Below are 17,311 nucleotides of genomic sequence, written 5' to 3'. Positions count from 1 at the left end.
TTATTTTTTAAAAATTTGGACTTTCTTTATTTGGCAAATATTTTCTTAAATCTTCCTTGAACTGCACTGTTGGTTAAGGGCTTGTAAATAAGCATTGGACTCAGGCTTCTGTTTGGGTGGGAGTATAATGGGACACGCCCTCTTTCCTACACACACATGAGGAAACAAGGAGAGAGAGATAGTAACATTTAATGTTCCACTTCAAGAAAATAAAAGTCTCCCTCTATTCATGGGGATGGGGAGGAGGGGTGAAGAAGTGAAGGAGTAGGGGAGAGAAGGATGGGGGAGGGGTGTAGAAGTGAGGGAGTAGGGGATGGAGGGATGGGGGAGGGGTGTAGAAGTGAGGGAGTAGGGGGAGGGAGGGATGGGGGAGGGGTGTAGAAGTGAGGGAGTAGGGGAGGGAGGGATGGGGGAGGGGTGTAGAAGTGAGGGAGTAGGGGAGAGAGGGATGGGGAAGGGGTGTAGAAGTGAGGGAGTAGGGGAGGGAGGGATGGGGGAGGGGTGTAGAAGTGAGGGAGTAGGGGAGGGATGGATGGGGTAGGGGTGTAGAAGTGAGGGAGTATGGGAGGGAGGGAGACAACCAATCACAGGAATCAGGTGGTCATCGTATGGTTTTTTGTCCAGATGGCCCAGCAATCTCCTTCTCATTTACACATAAGGGATGGTCAGGGGTCAAAGAAAGGAGGGAGGAGAAGGGGGGACAAGAGCAAAACAATTCCTCCCTGGGGAGAGGTAGTGTTTCATTTTTGTTATTTTTGGCCTTTGGCAAGGGTTTTGTCTGCTGTTTGTGCACACAAATGTTTTTCTCTAGGCAATCTGGAGATTGAAAGCTGAAGTCTACGCCCCTTTGTCTGTTATTGGTCAACAGTAGGGATTCTTCAATTAAGTTTTTATTGTCATTCAACTACAGATAACATGTTTTCATGCACATTTTTCCACATGAGAAATAATGCACCCAACATCCTTGTTAAAATTGCACAAAGATTCCTCGCCAAAAACATCAAAATGAATGACAGATTTCTTCAGTTAACTTAGATTAATTCTGACTATTTTGAGGAAGAGTATACTGGCTATGGCATATCAAAATGGACAAACAATACTGTTGCTGCTTTTTTCTTGTTTTTCAAGCGAAAGTCGAAGGTATGCGAGCACACTGATTTGGTTCCCCTAGTCGAACTGGGCTAGGCGCCAGCCGAACCGATGCATGCGGAAGCTTTACGATGGAGGAGGAGGGGAGAGGGGAGCGATTGTGTGACCTTCACCGTTAGCCATCAGTTAGCCGTCTCAACTCTATTCCAGAATGAGTTACAGTCTCTGGCGAAACCATAGGTGAGCAAGCTTTTTTCCCATCCCAATACTTAGAAACACCTCTTTCAAATACTCTTGGTTTACACAGTATGGCATTATAATCAGTGGCAGAGGTCAAACTACCAGTCAGCATTCAAGCTATGGCTTTCCATTGGTTCGCCTATGACCTTGACCTCAACCATGAAAACAGTTAATTCTAACGCATCTAGCTAATGGTAGCAAATAAGAGTAACTCAACCCGGTAGCCATCTATTCCACCATGTCTGGAAAGCACTCCATTACTAAACATTGAAATGTCAATATAGCTAACTCACTCTCTGTGTGTTACTAGTAATGATGAATGTGAATAAATTATCTATGTTGGTTAGCTGGCAGGCAATCTTGCTGCATATTTAGTGACATTAACAAGCTAACAGCAAGCTGACAATATTGAAATGTCCATGTTAGGTATGCTAAGCTAGCCAGTTTAATAGAGATCAATACCATTAGTGGTGTGGTTAAATTGTATTGTTGTGTGTTTTGTTGAAGGTGGTACATAATTTGATTCCACCAGAATGTGTTTCCAACCCCAAACTCTGCACAATGTGAAGGTAAATTAGCAAGAATATTTACAAGCTGACTGCCAAGATAGCTAAATAAACATGAATTGGGTAGTGTTTGTATGGGTAGTGTTTGTATGGGTTGTTTTTGTATGGGTTGTTTTTGTATGGGTTGTATTTGTATGGGTTGTGTTTGTATGGGTTGTGTTTGTATGGGTAGTGTTTGTATGGGTAGTGTTTGTATGGGTTGTGTTTGTATGGGTAGTGTTTGTATGGGTAGTGTTTGTATGGGTAGTGTTTGTATGTGTTGTGTTTGTATGGGTTGTGTTTGTATGGGTAGTGTTTGTATTGTGTTTGTATGGGTAGTGTTTGTATGGGTTGTGTTTGTATGGGTTGTGTTTGTATGGGTTGTGTTTGTATGGGTTGTGTTTGTATGGGTAGTGTTTGTATGGGTAGTGTTTGTATGGGTTGTGTTTGTATGGGTTGTGTTTGTATGGGTTGTGTTTGTATGGGTAGTGTTTGTATGGGTAGTGTTTGTATGGGTTGTGTTTGTATGGGTAGTGTTTGTATGGATTGTTTTTGTATGGGTTGTGTTTGTATGGGTAGTGTTTTTATGGGTTGTTTTTGTATGGATTGTGTTTGTGTTATGGGGTTACAGGTGGTTAGAGGTAACTTTAGGACTACAGAATACCTTCCAGACCATGTCATCAATTTAGTCTACCCCTCTTCTCTTTTCACCTTTTCTTTCTGTAAAACTCAGGTTCTGGTGTCATTCCACAGGCCCTGCTGAAAAATACCCCAAAGCGGGGCATTTTGGGTGCACAAAAATGAGGGAAGGGACACACCTTGCGCTTATGCAGCACAACTAGATTGTGGGACAAAAACGAGGGACACTGAAAGGTATCAAATCAAGACTTACAACAGTAATGACACAATCACCTCCTGCTTTTCTCCGCAGATTCTCAAAACACAATAGATACGTCTACAAAAAAATGTCTCTAGACATGAATGATATGTCAAAGTCAGTGGGCTGGGGAGGTTTACGGACAGGTCTTTGATATGAGGAAGGGGGTTTTGGTTGCGCTTGGAGACAGTAAATGTGCTGTTGTGTATGAGAATGGATTGAAAGGTGCCATTGCTCCTCAATTGCCCATACACAAGAACACATGCTGTGTAAAAACTGCCCTCCTAAGACATTTCACACCTTCTGCATCCCCCCAGCCCATTCACTTTGTTCACTGATCTTTCCTCTCAAAAGCAGCTCCCAATGTCTCTCTAAATACTACGGTCCCAATCAGTTGGCACCTTTACCAACAAAGGCATGTAGTCCTACGTCCCTTCCACAGAAAGTGTAAAATGATAACACCACAACTATGTCTTCCAGGAGACAGGCAGTACCAGCAAATCTTCTGCAAGAGGTCCAAACACTTGGTGGTTAAGGTGTACAAGCCCTACACCACTTCCATCAGCCTTATCTAGCTGGCTTTACACCACAGATGGGACAAGAACATTCGCCACAAGTACTCTGCCTCCACCATTCCCAGTGTACCGAAGCTGGAGAAAGAACCATCAAATAAATATGGATATTTTTGATCAAACCTCAAAATGTGTCTGAATGTTTCAAAATCTAAAATACAGGAGAGTGTACAATATTTAATGCTAACTCAAAAAGAGAACTGGGTATTAAAAAAAAACTATGTATGGTAAAAGTAACACACCGAAAAATACAGTACGAACATTGTAGTGCAATTCAGTGTGTCTCAGGTGTAAACTGCAGAGAACTGTAGCTGCAGATTATTACAAGATTAGCAAATTTAGGCAACAAACGCTGACACTTCACTTCCAAGTATAACTGACTAACCTTTATTTAACCAGGCAAGTCAGTTAAGAACAAATTCTTAATTTATGAAAGAGAAGTATTGTAATTTAGAATTCTGTAAAGTGAGTGTGGAAGAGGTGAAACAATTATTGTTGTCTATCAATAATGACAAGGCACCGGGGTCTGACAATTTGGATGGAAAATTAGGATAATAGCGGACAATATTACCACTCCTATTTGCCATATCTTCAATCTAAGCCTACTAGAAAGTGTGTGCCCTCAGGCCTGGAGGGAAGCAAAAGCCGTTCCCCTACCCAGGAATAGTAAAGCCCCCTTTTTATTTTTTATTTTATTTTTTATTTCACCTTTATTTAACCAGGTAGGCTAGTTGAGAACAAGTTCTCATTTGCAACTGCGACATAGCAGTGTGAACAGACAACACAGAGTTACACATGGAGTAAACAATTAACAAGTCAATAACACAGTGGAAAAAAATGGGCAGTCTATATACAATGTGTGCAAAAGGCATGAGGAGGTAGGCGAATAATACAATTTTGCAGATTAACACTGAAGTAATAAATGATCAGATGGTCATGTACAGGTAGAGATATTGGTGTGCAAGAGAGCAGAAAAGTAAATAAATAAAAAACAGTATAAAAACAGTATGGGGATGAGGTAGGTGAAAATGGGTGGGCTATTTACCAATAGACTATGTACAGCTGCAGCGATCGGTTAGCTGCTCGGATAGCTGATGTTTGAAGTTGGTGAGGGAGATAAAAGTCTCCAACTTCAGCGATTTTTGCAGTTCGTTCCAGTCACAGGCAGCAGAGTACTGGAACGAAAGGCGGCCAAATGAGGTGTTGGCTTTAGGGATGATCAGTGAGATACACCTGCTGGAGCGCGTGCTACGGATGGGTGTTGCCATCGTGACCAGTGAACTGAGATAAGGAGGAGCTTTACCTAGCATGGACTTGTAGATGACCTGGAGCAAGTGGGTCTGGCGACGAATATGTAGTGAGGGCCAGCCGACTAGAGCATACAAGTCGCAGTGGTGGGTGGTATAAGGTGCTTTAGTGACAAAACGGATGGCACTGTGATAGACTGCATCCAGTTTGCTGAGTAGAGTGTTGGAAGCCATTTTGTAGATGACATCGCTGAAGTCGAGGATCGGTAGGATAGTCAGTTTTACATTTACATTACATTTAAGTCATTTAGCAGACGCTCTTATCCAGAGCGACTTACTAGGGTAAGCTTGGCGGCGTGAGTGAAGGAGGCTTTGTTGCGGAATAGAAAGCCAACTCTTGATTTGATTTTCGATTGGAGATGTTTGATGTGAGTCTGGAAGGAGAGTTTGCAGTCTAGCCAGACACCTAGGTACTTATAGGTGTCCACATATTTAAGGTCGGAACCATCCAGGGTGGTAATGCTAGTCGGGCATGTGGGTGCAGGCAGCGATCGGTTGAAAAGCATGCATTTGGTTTTACTCGCGTTTAAGAGCAGTTGGAGGCCACGGAAGGAATGCTGTATGGCATTGAAGCTCGTTTGGAGGTTAGATAGCACAGTGTCCAATGACGGGCCAAAAGTATATAGAATGGTGTCGTCTGCGTAGAGGTGGATCAGGGAATCGCCCGCAGCAAGAGCAACATCATTGATATATACAGAGAAAAGAGTCGGCCCGAGAATTGAACCCTGTGGCACCCCCATAGAGACTGCCAGAGGACCAGACAGCATGCCCTCCGATTTGACACACTGAACTCTGTCTGCAAAGTAATTGGTGAACCAGGCAAGGCAGTCATCCGAAAAACCGAGGCTATTGAGTCTGCCGATAAGAATATGGTGATTGACAGAGTAGAAAGCCTTGGCGAGGTCGATGAAGACGGCTGCACAGTACTGTCTTTTATCGATGGCGGTTATGATATCGTTTAGTACCTTGAGTGTAGCTGAGGTGCACCCGTGACCGGCTCGGAAACCAGATTGCACAGCGGAGAAGGTACGGTGGGATTCGAGATGGTCAGTGACCTGTTTGTTGACTTGGCTTTCGAAGACCTTAGATAGGCAGGGCAGGATGGATATAGGTCTATAACCGTTTGGGTCCAGGGTGTCTCCCCCTTTGAAGAGGGGGATGACTGCGGCAGCTTTCCAATCCTTGGGGATCTCAGACGATATGAAAGAGAGGTTGAACAGGCTCGTAATAGGGGTTGCGACAATGGCGGCAGATAGTTTCAGAAATAGAGGGTCCAGATTGTCAAGCCCAGCTGATTTGTACGGGTCCAGGTTTTTGTCAGGAATTCGCCAACCAATCAGCCTGTTACCAACCGGTAGTAAACATTTGGAAAAAATTGTGTTTGACCAGATACAATGCTATTTTACAGAAACAAATTGACAACAGACTTTCCAGACGCTCATAGTGAATGAAGGACATTCAACAGGCACAGCACAAATGACTGAGAGAAATTGATGAAAAAAAAGATTGTGGGAGCTGTTTTGACTTCAGTGGGTCTTTTGACATTATTGATCATAGTCTACTGCTAGAAACATTTACAGTTGAAGTCGGAAGTTTACATACACCTTAGCCAAATACATTTAAACTCAGTTTTACACAATTCCTGACATTTAATCATAGTAAAAATACCCTGTCTTGGATCAGTTAGGACCACCACTTTATTTTAAGAAAGTGAAATGTCAGAATAACGGAAGAGAGAATTATTTAATTATTATTTATTTCCTTTCATCATATTCCCAGTGGGTCAGACATTTACATACACTCAATTAGTATTTGGTAGCATTGCCATTATTGTTTAACTTGGGTCAAACGTTTTGGGTAGCCTTCTACAAGCTTCCCACAAAGTGATGGGTGAACTTTGACCCATTCTTCCCGACAGAACTGGTATAACGGAGTCAGGTTTGTAGGCCTCCTTGCTCGCACACACTTTTTCAGTTCTGCCTACAAATTTTCTGTAGGCTTGAGGTCAGGGCGTTGTGATGGCCACTCCAATACCTTGACTCTGTTTTCCTTAAGCCATTTTGCCACAACTTTGGAAGTTTGCTTGGGGTCTTTGTCCATTTGGAAGAGCCATTGGCGACCAAGCTTTAACTTCCTGACTGATGTCTTGAGATGTTGCATCAATATATCCACATACTTTTCCTGCCTCATGATGCCATCTATTTTGTGAAGTGCACCAGTCCCTCCTGCAACAAAGCACCCCCACAACATGATGCTGCCACCCCCGTGCTTCACAGATGGGATGATGTATGATGGCTGCGTGGTCCCATGGAGTTTATGCTTGCGTACTCTTGTTTGTTTCAGATGAACGTGGTACCTTCAGGCATTTGTAAATTGCTCCCAAGGATGAACCAGACTTGTGGAGGTCTAAAATTTAATTGTTTAGGTCTTGGCTGATTTCTTTTGATTATCTCATGATGTCAAGCAAGAGGCACTGAGTTTGAAGGTAGGCCTTGAAATACATCCACAGGAACACCGCCAATTGACTCAAATGATGTCAATTAGCCTATCTGAAGCTTCTAAAGCCATGACATAATTTTCTGGAATTTTCCAAGCTGTTTCAAGGCACAGTCAACTTAGTGTATGTAAACTTCTGACCCACTGGAATTGTGATACAGTGAATTATAAGTTAAATAATCTGTCTGTAAACAATTGTTGGAAAAATGAGTTGTCTCATGCACAAAGTAGATGTCATAACCGACTTGCTAAAACTATAGTTTCTTAACAAGACATTTGTGGAGTGGTTGAAAAACAAGTTTTAATGACTCCAACCTAAGTGTATGTAAACTTCCGACTTCAACTGTATGTGTTATGGCTACATAGATCCATGACTACATGGAACTCTATTCCACATCAGGTAACTGATGCAAGCCATAACATTTGATTTAAAAAACAGATAAAAATACCCCTTATGGAACAGCAAGGACTGTAAAGCAACACAAACATAGGCAGAGACACATGCATACACACACACACACGATAACATATGCACTATAGACACACGTACATTGTAGTATTTTTGTACGCTGGTATTATACATTATGTATTGTAGATATGTAGTGGCTTAATCATGTTAGATGTTATATGTAGTGGTGTAATAATGTTAGATGTACTTAATAATGTTAGATGTTATATGTAGTGGTGTAATAATGTTAGATGTACTTAATAATGTTAGATGTTATATGTAGTGGTGTAATAATGTTAGATGTAGTGGTGTAATAATGTTAGATGTTATATGTAGTGGTGTAATAATGTTAGATGTTATATGTAGTGGTGTAATAATGTTAGATGTTATATGTAGTGGTGTAATAATGTTAGATGTTATATGTAGTGGTGTAATAATGTTAGATATTATATGTAGTGGTGTAATAATGTTAGATGTTATATGTAGTGGTGTAATAATGTTAGATGTTATATGTAGTGGTGTAATAATGTTAGATGTACCTAATAATGTTAGATGTTATATGTAGTGGTGTAATAATGTTAGATGTTATATGTAGTGGTGTAATAATGTTAGATGTTATATGTAGTGGTGTAATAATGTTAGATGTTATATGTAGTGGTGTAATAATGTTAGATGTTATATGTAGTGGTGTAATAATGTTAGATGTTATATGTAGTGGTGTAATAATGTTAGATGTAGTGGTGTAATAATGTTAGATGTAGTGGTGTAATAATGTTAGATGTAGTGGTGTAATAATGTTAGATGTTATATGTAGTGGTGTAATAATGTTAGATGTACCTAATAATGTTAGATGTTATATGTAGTGGTGTAATAATGTTAGATGTTATATGTAGTGGTGTAATAATGTTAGATGTACCTAATAATGTTAGATGTTATATGTAGTGGTGTAATAATGTTAGATGTTATATGTAGTGGTGTAATAATGTTAGATGTAGTGGTGTAATAATGTTAGATGTTATATGTAGTGGTGTAATAATGTTAGATGTAGTGGTGTAATAATGTTATATGTAGTGGTGTAATAATGTTAGATGTTATATGTAGTGGTGTAATAATATTAGATGTTATATGTAGTAGTGTAATAATGTTAGATGTTATATGTAGTGGTGTAATAATATTAGATGTTATATGTAGTGGTGTAATAATGTTAGATGTTATATGTAGTGGTGTAATAATGTTAGATGTTATATGTAGTGGTGTAATAATGTTAGATGTTTTTTGTAGTTGTGTAATAATGTTAGATGTTATATGTAGTGGTGTAATAATGTTAGATGTTATATGTAGTGGTGTAATAATGTTAGATGTTATATGTAGTGGCGTAATAATGTTAGATGTATGTAATAATGTTAGATGTAGTGGTGTAATAATGTTAGATATTATATGTAGTGGTGTAATAATGTTAGATGTAGTGGTGTAATAATGTTAGATATTATATGTAGTGGTGTAATAATGTTAGATGTAGTGGTGTAATAATGTTAGATTACGTAATAATGTTATATGTAGTGGTGTAATAATGTTAGATGTTATATGTAGTGGTGTAATAATGTTAGATGTTATATGTAGTGGTGTAATAATGTTAGATGTTATATGTAGTGGTGTAATAATGTTAGATGTTATATGTAGTGGTGTAATAATGTTAGATGTTATATGTAGTGGTGTAATAATGTTAGATGTTATATGTAGTGTGTAATAATGTTAGATGTTATATGTAATGGTATAATGTAGTGGTAGTAATAATGTTAGATGTTATATGTAGTGGTGTAATAATGTTAGATTATGTAATAATGGTATGTCATATGTAGTGACGTAATAATGTTAGATGCTGATAACTGTTAGATGCTGAGTAACTACAATGTTGTTCATCCATCCTCAGTTTTCTCCTATCACAGCCACCATTGGCCTCATGGTGAAATCCCTAAGCGTTTTTCTTCCTCTCCGGCAACTGCGTTAGGAAGGACACCTGTATCTTTGTAGTGACTGAGTGCATTGAGTCTCCATCCAAAGTGTAATTAATAACTTAACCATGTTCAAAGGGATATTCCATGTCTGATTGTTATTACATTTGTATCCATCTACCACTATGTGCCACTCTTTGCGACGCATTGGAAATTCTCCCTGGTCTTTGGGGTTGAATCTGTGTTTGAAGTTCAGTCCTATACTGAGGGACCTTACAGATAATTGCATCTGGTGGGGTACAAGAGATTAAGTAGTCATTCAAAAATCATGTTAAACGTTATTATTGCATACAGAGTGAGTCCATGCAACTTATTATGTGACTTGTTAAGCACATTTTTACTCCTGAACATATTTAGGCTTGCCGTAACAAAGGTGTTGAATACTTAGTGACTCAAGACATTTCAGCTTTTCATTTTTAATTAGTTAAAAAAAATAATCTAGAAACATAATTCCACTTTGACATTAATGGGTATTGTGTGTAGGCCAGTGACACAAAATCTCAATTTAATCCAATTTAAATTCCGGCTGTAAAACAACTACATTTGTTTCTGAAGGTATTTTAAAACAAGTTCCTGACTTGGACCTGGTTGACCACCTGCTATGCCATTATTACGATGTTTTTTAATTGTGTTGAACTGATTTAGCCACTGCACAGAATATAATAGTAATAAAATAATATAATAATAATAATAATAATATATGCCATTTATCAGACGCTTTTATCCAAAGCGACTTACAGTCATGTGTGCATACATTCTATGTATGGGTGGTCCCGGGGATCGAACCCACTACCCTGGCGTGACAAGCGCCATGCTCCACCAACTGAGCTACAGAAGGACCAATATGAAGAAAGAGGGGAAACCCCTATTCTAAGCATGTGCCAGCCTTTATAAGGCTTAGCATATAATACAGTCTGAAAGCACTGTACATGGTTTTAAAACACAAATATCCTTACAACGCAATCCCTTTTCCTGGTCTCTGTTTCAATGCAAATGTTAAGTGTGTGAGTGTGTGTGTGTAACTCTTGGCAGGGGTACAGCTTTGGTGTTTTGAGAGGTCAACAGGGTATGTATGTGTGTGTGTGTGTGTGTTTTGGGGAGCATCATAAAGGTCATTCCGTGGGGTTACGTGGGACTAGTCCAGGCTTCTTCTGACAGAAAGGGACATATTCAGGGCTCAGAGGTAAGAGAGACCAGGGACTCCCTGGACACCTGCTGTCACCCTGACAGAGTCTGGGTCTGCTCCCCAATGTCTGAGACGGGCTCGAGAAGAAGAAGGAGAAGAAGGAGAGAGACAGAGAAACAGAGAGGGAAAGATGAAGAAGAGGGAAAGACAGTTTAACACTAAATGGGGAATGAAAACTGTCACAGATTTGTTGTCCCTACTATGGCTTGGGAGAAAGAGTAGCCCCAGGTGGGTAGACACGTTGTGGGTGGAAGAGGATATGCCCCTCTGATATTAGCACATTGCTGGCATGCTTTCCACGAAAGCCTCGTGTTCCTCAACTCCAGTTCTGGGTCACTGTACCGACTCCTGCCAGGGGTAACCACAGGCCATGTGTACACGCATACGCACACACCCAGACAGCAGGACAGCGGGGTATGTAAATATACACTGCACTTGGACCCTTTTGCTGTGTTGGCGGCCAGACGTGTATAGGGCCCTATAAAAACGGTTTTATTTCTTGCCTGATTCCGTTTAGTTTTTCCCAAAATTTCGTTTTCTACGTTTTGTTTATCCAGGTTCCCTTTCTTCACAGTTTTCCCAGGTTTTCGCTCTGAAAATAACACTTTCATTAATAGAAAAACAACAAAATTGATGTCCACAACAATGTTTAAACCACTTCAGGAGACAATTTTTGAAGTCTGGAAGAAAATTAAGCATTTCCATTTTTTGGGTGTTTTTACCCTTCAATGCAACACCAGAAAGAGACAAATGTATGCAGTTAGGGCTGCGATGCGGGATGTGGAGAAAAGGTTGGAGAAGCAACTGCTGTGCTAAAATGCGATCAATATGGATGATAGTTCTGATGATATAGGTCGGGAGGATGAGGGTCAAGGACCTGAATGGTCTGTAGTGGAAATTAATAGGAGAGGCCATTGGAACCAGAGCAATGATGTGTCGGAGTGGAACGTTGTGATGGTGTTTGATGTGACCAGAGGGGCGCATCTGCACCCAATCCCTTTAACCAATGACGTAAAGAAAGAAATAGGTGATGTTAAACTAGCCCGGTTCATTGGAAATGGTAGACTGCTAATATTCTGTGCTAGCCATGGTCAGCAGGGGAAGATCCTTTCAATGGGAAGAAAGTTCAAAAGAGAGAGAGGCCAAAAGGTTGATCAGTAGGAAAGAATGTCAAATACAGGCTCTCGAGTGGCGCAGCGGTCTAAGGCACTGCATCTCAGTGCTAGAGGTGTCACTACAGACATCCTGGTTCGAATCCAGGTTGTATAACAACCGGCTGTGTTTTGGAGTCCCATAGGGCGGCGCACAATTGGCCCAGGTTTGGCCGGTGTAGACCGTCATTGTAAATAACAATTTGTTCTGAACTGACTTCGCTTGTTAAATAAGTAAATGCTTATTGATGTGCTGCTGAGGTTTTGCCTGGAAAAGTACAGATAGGATTCCTTAGTTTCAAAATCAGAGAATTTGTCCCATCCCCCATTGCGGTGTTTTAAATGCCAAAGAATTGGCCATGTAGCTGCTCAGTGGAAAGAAAAGATGTGTGGATGAAAACATGATTACAGTGACTGTGGAAGCAATGTGAAGGTTAACTGTTGTAATTGTGGGGGGGGGGACATAGTGCAGCATTTGGTGGATGCCTGGTACAGAGAGGATAGAATGGCCTAGAGATATAGAAACAATCATGATGTATCATACGCAGAGGCTGTAAGACAGATTGGTGGAGCTACTAGGCAGACTGATGGAGCTACTATGGCTGCTCCTGTAGTAAGTGGATCTACTGTCAGACTGATGGAGCTACTATGGCTGCTCCTGTAGTAAGTGGATCTACTGCCAGACTGATGGAGCTACTATGGCTGCTCCTGTAGTAAGTGGATCTACTGTCAGACTGATGGAGCTACTATGACTGCTCCTGTAGTAAATGGATCTACTGTCAGACTGATGGAGCTACTATGGCTGATCCTGTAGTAAGTGGATCTACTCTGTTTGTTAGCAGTTGGTAGAAATGTATTTATTTATTTTCTTGGTAGTACAGAATGTGACAAACCACGATTGATCGCACACTCTAGCACAGCACCGGTTTAATAAATTCACAAAGCGATTAAATATTTACTTACTTTTTGAAAATCTTCCTCTGATTTGTCATCCAAAGGGTCTCAGTTATGAAATGTAGTGTCGTTTTGTTAGATAGAATCCGTCTTTATATCCCAAAAAGTAAGTTTAGTTGGCGCCATCGATTTGAGTAATCCACTCTTTCAACATGCAGAGATAGGAATCCGAAAATCTACCCCTTATTTCAACAAGTCAAAATACATTTCTATTGACTCCTCAGATACCCTAAAATGTAATCAAACTATAATATTTCATACGGAAAGAAGTATGTTCAATAGAAAACCGATTTTAGCAGGTACGTCTTGTCTTCATCCCGAGCCCAAACACACATTTCCAAGACTGTGTCCCTGTACTAAAACTCATTATTCTTATTCGTTTTGGAAGTTAAAAGCCTGAAACCTTGAACATAGACTGCTGACAACCTGTGAAAGCCATAGGAAATGCTTCCTGGGAGCGAGAATTCAGTATGACCCTATAGTTTCCATTGTAAGAGAATTGGCTCTGTTTTTTCTTTGGATTTTCTCCTACCATATCCATTGTTCTATAGTGTCCTACATTATTTTAACATTTCCACAACCTTCAAAGTATTTTCTTTCCAATGGTACCAATTATATGCATATCCTGGCTTCAGGGCCTGAGCAACAGCCAGTTTACTTTTGGGCACGTCAGTCAGCCGAAAATTGAGAAAAAGGGACCCTAGCCCTAACAGTTACCCCGTGGTGAAGTACACGAGTTCACTACAACAACAGAAAGCAGTAGTTCCTAAATCATGGCTTACTCATTGTCAAGTGGATGGGACAAAAGCTAAAGACATTTGTTTTGTTTATTCCGTCGGTAACAGTAAAAACCCCAAAGCTTTCGGTGGTTCAGAGAATACAAAGAGGCTTTCCCAACTCCAGTCCTCGAAGACCCCCAAAGGAGACATTTTTGTTGTCGCCCCCAACAAACAGACCTGATTCAACTCATTGAGGGCTTGGTGATTAGCTGACAAGTTGAACGAGGTTTGCTTATCCGAGGGTACAACAAAAAATGTGGATCAACAAAACAACAATACATTTCATTTCTCTTGACCCTGGTATGTTGACTCACAGACGGTATAATTCACATCCTCTTTTTAGTGAAGCCTTCATTTTTAAAGCGTGTTGTGTGTTGCCAAACTTTCATATTACTCAAACTCTGGGATAAACGCCATGCAGCGTCCATTCCATAGGGAGGGCAGTTTGAACTGGCAACCTAACTGACCACTTGACTGACTTTCTAAATGAAAGGCATTGCTTGATTCGTCCCCGTCATCCCTCTGATTTCCTCTGTCATCTGATCGAGACAAATCCAAATGTGCAGCTGGCATCCAATCGCTAACTGTCTGGGGACACCACCTGCCCCAGCTGAGTCCCCGAGACAAACTTCAGCCACACTGTCTGGGCCCCGTGAGTAATGACGTCTATGGGAGACACACACACACACACACACACACACACACACACACACACACACACACACACACACACACACACACACACACACACACACACACACACACACACACACACACACACACACACACACACACACACACACACACACACACACACACACACACACACACACACACACACACACACAGGCTGTTTACACAGAGTGAGGCATAACATAAAGCAGAAACAGAGGGGCAAAACAGACCATATACACACACACACACACACACTCACAAGACAAATAACATGTCACAATGTGTGGACAAGGGTCGCCACATATGACCTCATCCCAGCGTGGTCAATTCCACCTATCAAGTAGAGTTGGGGGTTTGATAGGATGCACACCCAATGTCACCTCAGTGATCAATCTTATGGTGAAGTGAACAGTGTGGAATGACTGTAAAAGCTTGCAAGAAAAGGTCATAATCATACATTGGTAATAGGGGATATGTGGCATCTTCCCTCTGGTTTAGGCAACACATATACAGTGGGGAGAACAAGTATTTGATAACCTGCAAAATCGGCAGTGTTTCCTACTTACAAAGCATATGAGTACGCTCAGGAATGAGAGTACGCTCGGGAATGAGACGAGTTCTGTCTCCTGGAGCGAAAAGTGAAAGTCAATCCCAGAAAAACAGCAGAGGACCTTGTGAAGATGCTGGAGGAATAAGGTACAAAATAATCTATATCAACATAACCTGAAAGGCTGCTCAGCAAGGAAGAAGCCACTGCTCCAAAACTGACATAAAAAATCCAGACTACAGTTTGCAACTGAACATGGGGACAAAGATGGTATTTTTTGGAGAAATGTCCTCTGGTCTGATGAAACAAAAATAGAACTGTTTGGCCATAATGACCATCGTTTTTTGGGGAGGAAAAAGGGGGAGGCTTGCAAGCTGAAGAACACCATCCCAACCGTGAAGCACGGGGGTGGCAGCATCATGTTGTGGGGGTGCTTTGCTGCTGGAGGGACTGGTGCACTTCACAAAATAGATGGCATCATGAGGCAGGAAAAGTATGTGGATATATTGAAGCAACATCTCAAGACATCAGACAGAAAGTTAAAGCTTGGTCACAAATGGGTCTTCCAAATGGACAATGACCCCAAGCATACTTCCAAAGTTGTGGCAAAATCGTTTAAGGACAACAAAGTCAAGGTATTGGAGTGGCCATCACAAAGCCCTGACCTCAACCTTATAGAAAATTTGTGGGCAGAATTGAAAAAGCGTGTGCGAGCAAGGAGGCCTACAAACCTGACTCAGTTACACAAGCTCTGTCAGGAGGAATGGGCCAAAATTCACCCAACTTATTGTGGTAAGCTTGTGGAAGGCTACCCGAAGCGTTGACCCAAGTTAAACAATTTAAAGGAAATGCTACCAAATACTAATTGAGTGTATGTAAACTTCTAACCCACTGGGAATTTGATGAATGAAACAAATTATTCTCTGACATTTCACATTCTTAAAATAAAGTGGTGATCCTTACTGACCTTAGGGAATTTGTACTAGGATTAAATGTCAAGAATTGTGAAAAACTGAGTTTAAATGTATTTGGCTAAGGTGTATGTAAACTTCTGACTTCAAATGTACGTAGGGTGGGGGTGGGGGGTATATATATATTATACCTAAAGGGGTCCAACCATTTATAATCAAATATCTAAATGATCCAAAGGATCGCCATCTTAAAACATTTCCTTGAACATAGACTGCTGACAACCTGTGAAAGCCATAGGAATTGCATCCTGGGAGCGAGAATTCAGTATGACCCTATAGTTTCCATTGTAAGAGAATTGGCTCTGGTTTTTCTTTGGATTTTCTCCTACCATATCCATTGTTCTATAGTGTCCTACATTATTTTAACATTTCCACAACCTTCAAAGTCTTTTCTTTCCAATGGTACCAATTATTGGCATATCCTGGCTTCAGGGCCTGAGCAACAGCCAGTTTACTTTGGGCACGTCAGTCAGCCGGAAATAATAAATAAATATATATAGTGCATTCGAAAAGTATTCAGATTCCTTTCCCTTTTCCACATTTTGTTACGGTATTTATTCTAAAATGGATTGAATAACAGATATTCCTCATCAATCAACACACAATACCCCATAATGACAAAGCAAAAACAGGTTAACATAACATGTATGCAGCATTGAAGGTCCCCAAGAAAACAGTGCCCTTCATCATTCTTAAATGGAAGAAGTATGGAACCACCAAGACTCTTCCTAGAGCTGGCTGCCCGGGCCGCTCAACAGACCTCTTGGAGTTTGCCAAAAAGTCCCTAAAGACTCTCAGACCAAGAAACAAGATTTTATGGTCTGATGAAACCAAGATTGAACTACTTTACCTGAATACCAAGCGTCACTTCTGGAGGAATCTTGGCACCATCCCTATGGTGAAGAATGGTGGTGGCAGCATCATGCTATGGGATGTTTTTCAGCAGCAGGGACTAGGAGACTAGTCAGGATCGAGGGAAAGATTGACAGAGCAAAGTACAGAGAGATCCTTGATGAAAACCTGCTCCAGAGTGCTCAGGACCTCAGACTGGGGCGAAGGTTCACCTTCCAACAGGACAACCACCCTAAGCACACGGCCAAGCCAAAGCAGGAGTGGCTTTGGGACAAGTCTCAATGTCCTTGAGTGGCCCAGCCAGAGCCCGGACATGAACCCGGTCTAACATATCTGGATAGACCTGAAAATAGCTGTGCAGCAACTGAGTGAAAGGTCTGAATAGTTATGTAAATGTGATATTTAAGTTGTATTTATTTATTGTATTGCTTCGTCATTATGGGGTATTGTGTGTAGATTGATAAGGGAGAAAGAACAATTTAATCCATTTTAGATTAAGGCTGTATTGTGACCAAAATGTGGAAAAAGTCAAGGGGTTTGAATACTTTCAGCAAGCTAAAAACACAGAGCCTAATGTTAGCTAGCTAGCTGCTACGAGGATGTCATGTCA

The sequence above is a fragment of the Oncorhynchus gorbuscha genome, linkage group LG22 (genome assembly GCF_021184085.1).
Source record: "Oncorhynchus gorbuscha isolate QuinsamMale2020 ecotype Even-year linkage group LG22, OgorEven_v1.0, whole genome shotgun sequence".
In the NCBI taxonomy this organism is placed as follows: Eukaryota; Metazoa; Chordata; class Actinopteri; order Salmoniformes; family Salmonidae; genus Oncorhynchus; species Oncorhynchus gorbuscha.
Note: the sequence above shows the minus strand (reverse complement) of the source record.